Source organism: Lepus europaeus, chromosome 5 (assembly GCF_033115175.1).
Source record: "Lepus europaeus isolate LE1 chromosome 5, mLepTim1.pri, whole genome shotgun sequence".
NCBI lineage: Eukaryota > Metazoa > Chordata > Mammalia > Lagomorpha > Leporidae > Lepus > Lepus europaeus.
The window spans coordinates 149,086,294-149,098,885 of record NC_084831.1 but is presented as its reverse complement, the minus strand read 5'-3'; the positions used below and the strand labels follow the sequence as shown (position 1 = coordinate 149,098,885).

Genomic DNA, 12,592 nt, shown 5'->3' with positions numbered 1-12,592 from the left:
AGAAGTCAGGTGGGTGGAGCTGCTCAGGCTAATTGAGTGGTCACTTCATTGAAAAGCTCACTCTACCACGGTTAATGCAATCAGAGCCTTAGCACGGAGCATCTGGTCAGATCGATTCAGCACGTTAGCGAAATTCTGAGTCCTTTTAAGATGCATTTAATTGAGGAGAGAATAGCCATTTTCCTTGGCTACTTCTGAGTAATAAACGTCAAAACATGGGATTGTAAACAAAGACGTTAGTAAGAAGAAACTAGCTTCCAGGCTGGTATCCTATCACTTAGATTCTGTCTATCTGACCACACTGTCAAGTTAGCTGCTAAGAGATCAAGAGAGGTTGGGCATTTGGTGTAGGGTGGGCTTGATCCAGCTTCCCTCCTGAAACCTGTTTCCTGCTAATGCACACCCTGAGAATCAGAGGCGATGGCTCAAGTGCTTGGGTCCCTGCCACTCACTTGGGAGACATGGATTGAGTTCCAGGCTCCTGGCCTAGGTCCGGCCCAGCCCCAGCTATGGAGGGCACTTAGACAGTAAACCAGTGGGTAGGGATCTCTCCCCCCCCCCCAACCTGTTCCCCCTCCCACATGCAGTGGGAGAGGATTTTTTGAGAAGTTTGAATTCAGACACAGAATGACAGCAGACGGCAGGCTCACATCCTGAGACAGAGATTGGTGCAGGGAGATTTGGGTCTGGGCTCCTTCACCCCGGACTGCGGATGACTTTGAGGACTCCCACCCTCAGGGAAATGCATGCTGTCGCTCGATGTCACGAGCCTCCAAAACACCGACTGTGAATTTCCACCACATTTCCATCTGCCCTGCCATCCTTGTTCATCACTTACCCCATTAATGAACCAGTCTACAGGCCCATCCCTGGGAGACAGAAGCAGAAGTCTACTCATCTAGTGCAGTGGTCTTTGCATACCTCCCAAACTCCTAGATGCGTGGACACCTCACTATCTACATGGAAAACTTTCTGTCCTAGTTACACCTAAGCAAATGTGGTTTTCTCCTCCCCTCTTAGAAACTCTCAAGGCAGCTGTGTCAAGTACAGTCAAGCAGCAGAGGCCCCAGCCAACTGTGTTCTTCGTCTACATATGCAAAAACATGGGGCCGGCGCCTTGGCTCACTTGGCTAATCCTCCACCTGCGGCACCGGCATCCCATATGGACGCTGGGTTCTAGTCCTGGTTGCTCCTCTTCCAGTCCAGCTCTCTGCTGTGGCCCAGGAAGGCAGTGGAGAATGGCCCAAGTGCTTGGACCCTGCACGCACATGGGAGACCAGGAGGAAGCACCTGGCTCCTGGCTTCAGATTGGTGCAGCGCCGGCCTTAGCAGCCATTTGGGGGGAGAACCAACCCTTTCTCTCTGTCTCTGTCTCTGTCTCTCTCTTTCTCACTGTCTAATTCTACCTGTCAAATAAGTTTTTTAAAAATGCCCTTTCCATGGTTCAAATCAGTTAATATTTTAATATTTTCAAGGTATTTATAGGTACAAACAAAACCTTACTCAGAAGCATTGAGTGCAGCCCACCATCTTGGAGAAAGATGTCTAGGGAGGAAATGCACTTAATTATTTAAATATTTGCCAACCCAGTGCCAGAACACCCATGCAGAAAGAGTGTCAGTCAGACTGGGGAATATGGATGGGGGTCTGCACCATATCTGATGGCACACATCAACTTGTTGTTTGCTCAACTTCTACAATCTGACGGAGGAGGTAACTCAGACTGCACTCTGCCCTCGGGGAACCCCGGCCAAGAGGAAAGACAAGCAGATAAGGAACTGTGATTGGAGGTTTCAATGTTGAAAATTCTGAGGACAATACTGAGAAAGTGCCAGGAAGTCCCAGAAGACGTCAGAGGTGGGTGGGTTGTCTACAGTGTCCGTCTTCCCATGGACCACAGAGATCACAATTTGCTCAAATGGATGTCCTTCCTCCTGCCTCAGAGCTTAGATGTGTTCCTGCCAGGATTCCATGTCTAACCAATGAAACTGACCCACCCAGAGAGGAGAGTCCTTAATTATGTTGGGTCACGGACTGGGTCTTGCCCATCCCTGCTCAGAACATGAGTCGTCCAAAGAGAGGGGAGGAAGAGAGCACCAGGGGTGAGAATCAGGAAGGCTTCAGAAGGCAGTAACCCTTGGAATGGGTTTGATAGAAAGGAACCGTTCTAGACAAGTGGAGCAATGTGAGCCACGTGGCAGGGAGGAGGGGCCCGCAGGGAGAGCTGCCGCCCAAGCCTGGCAGTGTCTTCCCTCACCTGTTCTCAGTCTTGCGTTTGATGTGGGCCAGAAACAGCCAACCCTTCTTGTGGGTGTAATGGACGTAGTAATTTTATTTCTTGAGGCTACATTCACATCAGTGTTCGTTACTGATTGACTAGTCGCTTTTTATAAATGAGCTTAGCTTTTTTTAAGGTTTATTTATTATTTATTGGAAAGGCAGAGTTACAGAAAAAGGAGGAGAGACAGAGAAATAGAGAGAGAGAGAGAGAGAGAGAGAGAGATTTTCCATCTGCTGGTTCACTCCCCAAATGGCCAGGCTGAAGCCAGGAACTTCCAGGAGCTTCCTCCGGGTCTCCCACCTGGGTTTGGGGACCTAAGCACTTGGGCCATCTTCCGCTGCTTTCCCAGGCTCATTAGCAGGAAGCTGGATCAGAAGTGGAGCAGCCAGGTCTCCAGCCAGCACCCATATGGGTCGCCAGCGTCACAGGCGGAAGCTTAACCTGCTTTGCCACAACGCCGGCCCCTAACTAGTCATTTTTAAAGTGGGAAAACCAAGCCATAGCAAAGGTGTTGAAACCAAAGCTGTTTTTCAGATGGCTCCAGGATGGCCAGTTTGACACTGCAATGCCTACAGCGAGGAGGCCGTAGACTACCCTGCTCGGGTTCTGAGTTGGAAACCAGTAGAGATCCAAACAGTAGCTTGCTAACCACACGTGCTTCCTCCTCTAAGTAGCTGTGTGGCTCATTTTCAGTAGCTTCTGAGCTGATGTGTGTTTTTGGTTATTTTCTTCTTCTCTTACAAAGCAAATATTTTGTTCTAACCTCCCGTGCAGAGAGAACAAGATGACACACGGGTTTTCAAATAGTGTTTTGGCTTCTTGACTGTGCTGAGGGGAATTTCCAAAGACTGGGGGCGCTAATTGTAATCTGAAAACTGATCTGTCTATGAACCCATCAGAACTTGAGTCTCGGGACCGCACAGACCTGTGGCACAGAGGTTATTTCAATGTTTGCAATAAACAGGAGGCCAAAGCAGCCCGTCAGAGTGGGATTCTTCAACCTTCTCAATAGCTTATGCTATTATGCAGTAAGAAAAGATGGACTGTCAGAACTCAGGAAGGCTTTTTTTTTTAAGATTTTATTTATTTATTTGAGAGGTAGAGTTGCAGACAGTGAGAAGGAGAGACAGAGAGAGAGGTCTTCCTTCCACGGGTTCACTCCCCAGTTGGCCGCAACAGCTGGAGCTGTACCAATCCAAAACCAGGAGCCAGGTGCTTCCTCCTGGCCTCCCATGTGGGTGCAGGGGCCCAAGCACCCAGGCCATCTTCCACTGCGTTCCCAGCACCCATATAGGATGCCGGCACCGCAGGTGGGGGATTAACCCATTGCGCACGGCGCCGGCCCCTTGGGAGGCTCTTTCTGCGCCCCAGTTTCTTGCTGGTGCTTCGTGGTTTCTTACAGGAGGCTGTCTTTTCCTCCCTAATGAAATCAGAGTCAAATGCAGGCACTCCCAGGGTGGGGGGAGGTGGGGGGGGGGCTCTCTCAGGCACAATGAACTCGCAGCCGATTGGTCCCCAAGTGCTGCAGAGCTCTGGAGGCAGGTGCCAGGAGGTGAGAACAGGATCAGGAAGAGGAGGTTGGGGGTCCGCTGATGCAAATTGCATGCATCTTATCAGCTTCCCTGAGGCGGCCCCAGCCAACATCACATCCTCTGCTTTTACGGGTGTGTCTAGCTGCTGTTATTTGGGCGATTCAAAGCCCTGACTTTCAGACAGACCAGAGTCAGCTTTGATCTCCGGAACATCACAGATCAGCCGCGTGACTCTCGGTAAAGTCGCTGTGCTCCTTAGGTTTCGGCTCTTCATCTCTGCAATAGTTTAGGACACACTACCTGTCTCCCTGTCTCGCAGGGATTTGGAAACAAGACATGAAAACTTAGGTGAGAAGTGCTCAAAGCTTCCTGGAATACGGATCCTGTGTAAATTGGAGGAGCCTGTAAAAATAACCCCATGCAGAATTCAATCTTGAAATCGCAGAGATCCGAGGGGCTCCCTTGCCCCCACTGCCAGTCCCTTCCCCTGTTCCTCCAAACCCAAAGTGTGCAGGAAGCGCGGCCTACTGGTTGAACAGCCCCATGCTAGCCTGTGTTGACCCCTTCATATGATTAAAAATAATATGCATAGTCATGAAACTTATGTCTAGGAACAGCAGAGTTCTGATTTTTTCCTGTGGTGTCTCATGACAATGACTCTGATGCCTGAAACACTAAATATCAAATTATCTTTAATATTAAAAAGTAGATGTCCTAAGTATAACCTTGGTCTGCTTCCAAGCAACCCAATGTTGGTTTCGCCAGGAACAACCCAAGACCAACCAATGCTGAGAGCCTGCCTCCCTCGGGCTTGTGCTTTGACAAAGAGCAAAGGAGCTGCCGGCCCTTGGAGGTGGAGAACTTCCTAAGAATCAGATTATGTTCATGAATCCCTGGTTCCAAATAGGTCCTCCTACCCCCGCTGTTCTGCTGACCAACTTCATGCGAATACCCAACTCTTAGCCCCGTTCCCTGCCTACCATGTTTCCTCTCCCGTGAGAAGACCTGTAGAATTCAGTGCACTGGACATTGAAGTATCTGCCTTCCAGGAGCAGGAAGCAGTGTTGTCTAAGGGTCATAGGTCATAGGTCCCTGTTGATCCTCAGTTAGTGGGCTATGAGATCCTTACTCTAATAGCCATTTAAAAAAATATAGTACCAAGAGCACTTATAAGATCATGCAAAAATGAAAACTTTCATGATGCAATACAGTTTGTAAGTAATGGCAATCTTAAGAAGAGTGGGGCCTTTTGGGGGCACAGGGAGATAAGTGGGGCAGAGTGGTAGCCCTTGAGAAGTTGATTCTCCCTTGATTAAAACCCCGAGAAAGAAAAGGGAGACCTTCTCTTCTCTTCTCTTGCCTGTGCGAGCACACGAACTCCTGGCGCCCTGGACTGCAGGTGACCCAGGCTGCCCCCACCCACCTCCAGGTGAACACACAGTGTCCTCACTCAGTAGTCAGGTGCTGTTCTAGGAAGCTATGTGGGACTCACATGTGTTTTTGCCCTGTGGATTGTGGCCAGCTCTCCAGCCAGGACATAGCACTACGCCAATGCACCTGAAGACTAATTAATGCTTGCCACACCCAACCACCTAGAGGGTATGGGATGGGGTGGAGGTGGGGGAGACAGACTCCTTCCTATAGGAGAATACTCCCAAGCTTGAACTCAGGACAAGGGAATAAGAATAGGAACACCTCACTCCCCCCACCCAGCCACCCACTGAGCTCAAAAGACCTCGTAGATTTCTGGTGGTATTTTTGCTTAAGGGAAGATCAGCTGTCCCCTAGAGCTCTCGGCCAGGACACAAAGACCTGGTTCCCCAGGAGATGAGGCTGCTGTCAAGGCCCACTGAGCTCCCATGGGTGCAGGTTCACACATGACACGTGTGTAGTCCAAGTTCAAGAGCTCCGTAGTTCCCTGGAGCATGCTGGGGTAGGTCTGGGGTAAAGCGAACAAAGCCACCAAGTCATTTGGGCAAAGAAGCACTCCTAGGGGCCAGCTAGGTGCTTGGCCTTAACCTGGGGACCACTCGGGGCCTTCCACACGGGAGACCTCTGCCAGGTCACCTGCTGAAGGGGCCAGACGCCAAGATAAAATCAGCGCGCGTCTTAGAATGTGTGCTAAGGCTCCGTGAAATACTTGTCAAATTAACTTTGTAAATGAGTGTGTGAAATAAATCCAGCTGGAACCTAGGACGTAGTTCACTTATGTTTATCCAAGACGCCCGGTGTGATCCCTGCGACGGCTTCTTCTCGTCTAGAAGATGCGTTGCCCTGGGAGCCCCCACGAAGCCTCTGCAAAGGGCAGCAGACGCAGGAGCAAATTTATTCTACCCTTTAAAAATGTCATTTCCTCATCTCGCCAGGACAGAGAGGAGCGCCTCATTTGTAGAGGGAAACTGTTAGCCCTTGACTCCAAAACCAGTGCGCGTCCGGGCTGGCACGGGCATCGTTCTGTCCTGTGTGGTATTTTTGAAAAAGGAGGGGAAGAACGCAAAGCGTAGATGCACAGCGCAGTGTGCACACAAAAGTAAATACATAGAAGCCAGGCAAGTGGCACGCCCTGGAGGGGCCTGGAGGAAGAAGCTGAGCGTCACCCCACACAAAGATGGACGCCGTCTGTGTTCCCAAAGCCATCCCCTGCCCCCCACTCTCGGTGTGCATCAGCTTGGGCTGTGCTAGCACACTGGGTGCGTTCAACAAAGGAAGTGCACATTTCACTTCTCTCCAGGCGGGAAGTCCAGGGTCAGGGTGTTGGCAGGGCTGGTTCCTCCCAAGGCCTCTCTCCTTGATTTGGGGACAACTGTCTTCTTGTTGTGTCTTCATACATTCTTCCCCTTGTGTGCCATCCCTGGAGTCTCTCACTCTTATTATAGGGACACTCAGGAATCCTACTGGATCAGGCCCCAAGCCTTATGATCTCATTTAACCTTAACTGCCTGTTAAAGGCCCTGTCTCGAATACAGACACATAGGTGGCCATAGCTTTAATATATGGACTCAGGGGACACAGTTCAACCCATAATGCCTTCTAAAAGTGCAAAGCTGGAGTTACACCCTGAGTCCTGCCCACAATGAAGCCTGGAACACACAGGTCTCCCAGCTAAAGACTGTCTTGCTTGAACGGTGGGAGGAAAAGGGAAAGTGTGGGATTTGACAAGGGCAGTGTTGTCGTGTATTTTGTTAGCAAGCAGAGACACTTGTGTACCAGGAGGTACACTGGGACAGCAGGTGCCAGCCCATCCTAGGCAGAACGAGGACACTGGCAAAGTCCCACTCCCAGGGCACAGGACTCAAGAGGAGGTATCTACGAATGGGGCCCATTGTGGGGCTATGCCTGATCCTCTCTCTTCTGAGGCCCATATTGTAAGTCACAAGCTGGAGAATGACTGTCTCAGCTAAAGGAACACAAAATAGCTCCCTCCCTGAGACAGCCTCGTGGTAGATCCAAGACCCTCCCGGGTCGCTGTGATCCAAGTTTACCAAGGAGGCACTCAGCAGCTGCTGGTTGGGTGAACACATGAACAGAGCAATTCATCCATTCCCAATGTTGCTATACATCTTCCATGAAGAAAGAGCACTAAGACTGTGCACACAGAAACAAATGCACCTGCCCTGAAGAGTTTAGAATCCAGCACAGAAGTTAAACGGTGTTCTGAAATGTGAAGTGTTTTGATGTCATCAGATCCTGTTGTAATTTTTTATAACAGATTTCTCCTTATTTTTAGCCCCAGATGATTCTTCTAAAACACGCAATGTTGAACTCCCTAATCATTTATGAGGTACAGATTCAAAACCTTTTTTTCAAAGCCAACTCACGTGCACTCCACATTCCTTAGGCATCCGTACTCAGTTGAGTGTGAGCCCAGGTAAGATGGTGGTCACCAGGGAAATCGAATCCTCCCAGGGCCACTCTGTGATGCCTCAATGACACCTGACTGTGCACAGGCACAATGAATGGGATTGTTGCTATCAAAACGACTCACAGGTTTAGTTCAATAATGGAAAAATTGGCTGCATTTTCCTACCAAATGTAGGCAAAGGTTGCCTGACCAGGCCTATTTACTCAAGATAGCCAACCCCATTGTGAGTGTGGGCACTGAACTTGAACTTGGAGGGCCACAGGGAGCAAAACAGTAAGGGATTATTTTGAATATAAGTGAATGTTAGGACCATGCCTATTAGAGCCGGTTCCAGGGTGATTCAGGCACACGGCACTCACAGTTGTTGGAGGCAGGGTCCTCATTACCCAGAGGACCACGGCCATGGCAAGACTCTGGAGCCACCAGATGCACCACTCACAGCCTCGCGCTGCGCCGTCAGCATCGAGACTACAGTTCATGGTGGGGGCGGGGGGTAACTCCTTCATGGTAGCAGTAGTGAGTGGCTGCTCTTTAGCAACTTGGCTGGCTGGCATGCCACCATCCACTCAGTGAAAGGCCAGTTTGGGGACAAGTAGTGGGTTGGAAGTCAAAAGCCCAGGCCCTAGAGAAGGCTTTCCTGTAACCAGCTGACCCATGGGTCCCCAGTTCTTCATCCACGCCTTGGGTGGGGCTGGACTGGGACCACCAGGGCCCTTTCACATCTAGGACATCATACTAGCCTTGTGTTATCATTTCCAAGCCCATGAACATGGCTTTATTCCAGATCAAAGGGAGCCTTGTCAGATTTTAGTGAGATGGGAACAGAGTTAAGAATAGAGTATTAGTTATGCAGGCAATCTTGGCTGAATCACCATTTAGTCACTGGGATGTTGTTAAAATATTTGTACATCTCTGAGGCTAGATGTTGAAATTGTTTCTTTGCCTTCTTCTTTTGCTCTATAACAGATCCAAAGAGCTAAAATTTACTATAAAGGCATACCACTCTCATTACAGTAGGCATGGCACTGAAGTTGTCTATAAATCTTTTTTTAAACACTGAGTTGTGTGTTCCTGGAACAAACATTGGTGGAGCTACTATATGTCTATTATATACTAGGTGCAAAGAGGAGGAACATGGCCCTTTTCCCAAGGTATGCCTTATTAATTCGTTTCTTTTTAAAAAAAAAAAGATTGATTAAATTATTTGAAAGTCAGAGTTACAAAGAGAGAGGAGAGGTAGAGAGAGAGAGGTCTTCCGCCCACTTGTTCACTCCCCAATTGGCCGCAATGGCCGTAGCTGCGCCGATCCGAAGCCAGGAGCCAGGAGCTTCTTCTGGGTCTCCAACATGGGTACAGGGGCCCAAGGACTTGGGCCCTCTTCTACTGCTTTCCCAGGCCATCAGCAGAGAGATGGATCGGAAGTGGAGCAGCCGGGTCTCGAACTGGTGCCCATAAGGGATGCCAGCACTGCAGGTGGCAGCTTTACTCACTATGCCACAGCGCCAGCCTTGATTAATTCATTTCTTCCTCTTTTCAGTAATTTTTTGTGCTGAGGCTGTATTATATTCCAGATACTGTTCTAGTGACTGTGCCATCTACTCCTTACACAAGCAGTTGATACTATGATGGTTGCATTGTTCAGCAGGTTGAATCATGAAGAGAGCCATCGTTTATTTCATGTATCTCAGGACAAGGAAAACAAGCAGTTGTCGTACAGTGTAGTCATGTTGTCACAGAGCTTTGTACGTGGTGCATAAACGGCAAGAAGGAGGCTTGGTGAACTTTCTGGGGAGCTCAGGTTGGGCTTGGCAGAGGAGTTGCTATATGAGCAAGGTCTTGAGTGCAAAGTAGTTGGACAGCTTGATGAAGTTAGCAAGAGCTTTCTGGGTAGGGGGCGGTGCTTTGGTAACGCCATGCATTAGCATGGCACACTAAGGGAACAGGTAGCTGCAGGAGTCTGGGTACATAGGATGTAAATTTAGTGGTGGGGTCAACTGAAACAGGACAGCAAGATATTCCACCGGACAGCCTCAAAGTAGCCACAAGTGGAGACATATGGATGTGGCCACGGCAGGTAGTTGTGTTCAAAAGGTTAACATGACAGACTTGCAATCTGGGAGGAAAAACTTGGAAAATATCTTGAATGGGGGAAGGCAAGAGGCAACAGTATGAATCCAAGGAAGAAAAGAGTGACAGCTGGTCTCCAACCATAGGAGGAAATAATGTGTAACACATAAAAGAAAGGGGAGAGTGGCTCAGGCTGACGCTCAACTAAATAGGAAAGGAAATGTCTCAAGGCAGCCTGGGGCAGCACAGAGGCACCGTCTCCCTTCATCATGGGGCGTAGACAGAGCTCCGAGCAACAGGAGACAAAACTGATGGAAACAAAGGGAACAGAGAATTCACCCTACTGTAGGAGCCTGGAATAATTCAGAGACTGATGGATCAGGCAAACAATAAACAAGGACAAAGGCAGATCTGAAGAGCGCGACACATGGGCCGGGCCTGCTGTCCAATTATGAGCCCAACAAAGATGCAAATCCTTTCCAAAATGGGACTGTTGTCAGCAAAGATCCCAGGCCCTAGGCCACCAAATTGGGGTCTCCGTGTATTCCCATGAGGACAAATGGCATCATCAAAGCATTGCGTTTGGGCTCAGATCACCACAGTGCCTGGCCACACCGTTGTTCTGTGGTCTCAGATCTTCTGCCTTTGTCATCAGGGGGCTGGAGGAGGAAGACAGGTTTGCTGTCTTATTTTTCACATAACCCAGTGGGCTCACCTGGTGTCAGGAGGGAGGCATTGCAATGGACAAGAGCCCAGGAGGGCTGGGCACAGGGTAGGGGCAGATACCAGGGGAGACGCTTGCTAGTGGGGTTGTGCAGGACGGACAGAGGGGACTTGGTGCCTCACCCAAGGCTAGAGAGGTGGGGAGCCCACGTGTGGCACTGCCAGTTCCCCGGCTACCTAAGAGTAGTTACAATTGGTGGTGGGAAGTCAGAAAACAGGGGAGCAGGCACTGAGGGAAAGAGAAAGAATTATGAAGACACGACAGACATTCGCCAGAAGACGAGGGTTCCAGGTCGCACCTATGTGGTCGCAGCCTGCAGAACTGCAGGATGCACCAGGGTGGACGTAGCAAAGTGAGTACAGCTGGGGACCAGGTGGTGGAGGGAATCCTAGTGCTCTGAGCCCGAGGTGTGGCTCCCACCACCACTCATATCCAAGCAGGCGAGAGACGTGAGCACCCTGTATGAAGAACCTCCCAAGGGTGCATCCATCTGTCCAGCGACATACTATGCTGCCTGCACAGTCTTAGCCTGGATCCCATAATAATCCCTCTGTGACACACTATGGTGGCTGCACAGTCTTAGCCTGGATCCCACAGTGATCCCTCTATGACATGCTTTGCAATGCTGTACAATCTTAGCCTGGATCCCATAGTGGTCTTTCTGTGACACGCTGTGCAATGCTGCATAGTCTTAGCCTGGATCCCACAGTGATCCACCTGTGACACACTGTGCAATGCTGCAGTCTTAGCCTGGATCCCACAGTGATCCCCCTGTGACACACTGTGCAATGCTGCACAGTCTTAGCCTGGATCCCACAGTGATCCCCCTGTGACACACTATGGTGGCTGCACAGTCTTAGCCTGGATCCCACAGTGATCCCCCTGTGACACACTATGGTGGCTGCATAGTCTTAGCCTGGATCCCACAGTGATCCCCCTGTGACACGCTGTGCAATGCTGGACAGTCTTAGCCTGGATCCCACAGTGATCCCCCTGTGACACACTATGGTGGCTGCATAGTCTTAGCCTGGATCCCACAGTGATCCCCCTGTGACACGCTGTGCAATGCTGGACAGTCTTATTCTGGATCCCACAGTGATTCCCCTGTGACACACTATGGTAGCTGTACAGTCTTAGCCTGGATCCCAGAGTGATCTTTCTGTAACACACTGCACAATGCTACACAGTCTTAGCCTGGATCCCACAGTGATCCCCCTGTGACACTCTGCACAAGGCTGCAGTCTTAGCCTGGATCCCACAGTGATCTTATGCAAAGCTCAGTTGTGAATCTTGGCAGAGGGAGGGAGAAAGGGCCCAACCTTTGTTTCCTCCTGCACCCGTTGCAGGTGTTGCTCTCACAGGGCCAGGGAGAGGTGCTCAGGAGCTCAGGGTCCTTTTCAACTTGGACCACTTAACACTTCCAGCCCTGTCTCTGGGCTCCCCAACCCTGTTTTCCCAGAAGAGGAAGGGGCAGGTCCCCAGGTTCCTAAAAGAAACTACAGAATTCGTGTTTGGTTTATAAGGTGAACTTTGAAACCAGGTGCGGGTAAAATGCAAGGTGAGTTTTCTTGATTAGCAGGCCTTCGAGTCCAGGATCCTGTGCTTTGGCTGTGGTGGCTCTGCTCCATCCAAAGGCCCGGGCGGTGACACGAGGTTGGCGCCTTGCACTGGGTGTAGCCCATCCCCACAAGTAGCAGAACAAGAAGCCAGAAATTGCCAGGCTCTGTTCCCTGCTCTGGTTAAGGTTTTATTTGAACTTGGAATTCCACTACTTGAAATGGGCATTTTTTTGTTGGGATGTAAAAACAATTTTCCCTAAATCGTCCCAAAAAATTGACCCCCAAGAATGTAGGGCCATGCTTATCTTTTAGCTTCACATCCTCTTGGAAGAGAGAGGTGTGGTCTCTTTAAGCATATTGCTTTCTCTCCTGAAAAGGAATGGGGGAGAGAGAAAGGGACTTAGGGCCTCCTGTGCTATGGGGACTTCTCAACACCCCCTCCTGGGTGTCCCTAGGGGCACCTCTCCAGGAGCCTGGAATCTCCATCCACCCCGAGAGTTGTGCATGTGGAAGCCCCGGAAACCGTTCTGACCATCCTGGACCCTCTTCTGTCCCACCCCAGCCTGC

The 12,592-nt window shown here is 50.1% G+C and overlaps 1 protein-coding gene and 1 non-coding gene across 2 annotated transcripts in view; both read left to right on the top strand.

Moving 5' to 3' along the window:
• The window catches only part of PTPRN2 (protein tyrosine phosphatase receptor type N2), an 800,540-nt gene that overhangs the window by 594,455 nt on the left and 193,493 nt on the right, over nt 1-12,592 (top strand). The gene's annotated exons all lie outside the window — the stretch shown is intronic.
• On the top strand, nt 9,293-9,360 carry LOC133761351 (small nucleolar RNA SNORD77). The gene has a single exon (XR_009866149.1). It is a non-coding gene; the product is annotated as a small nucleolar RNA SNORD77 (small nucleolar RNA).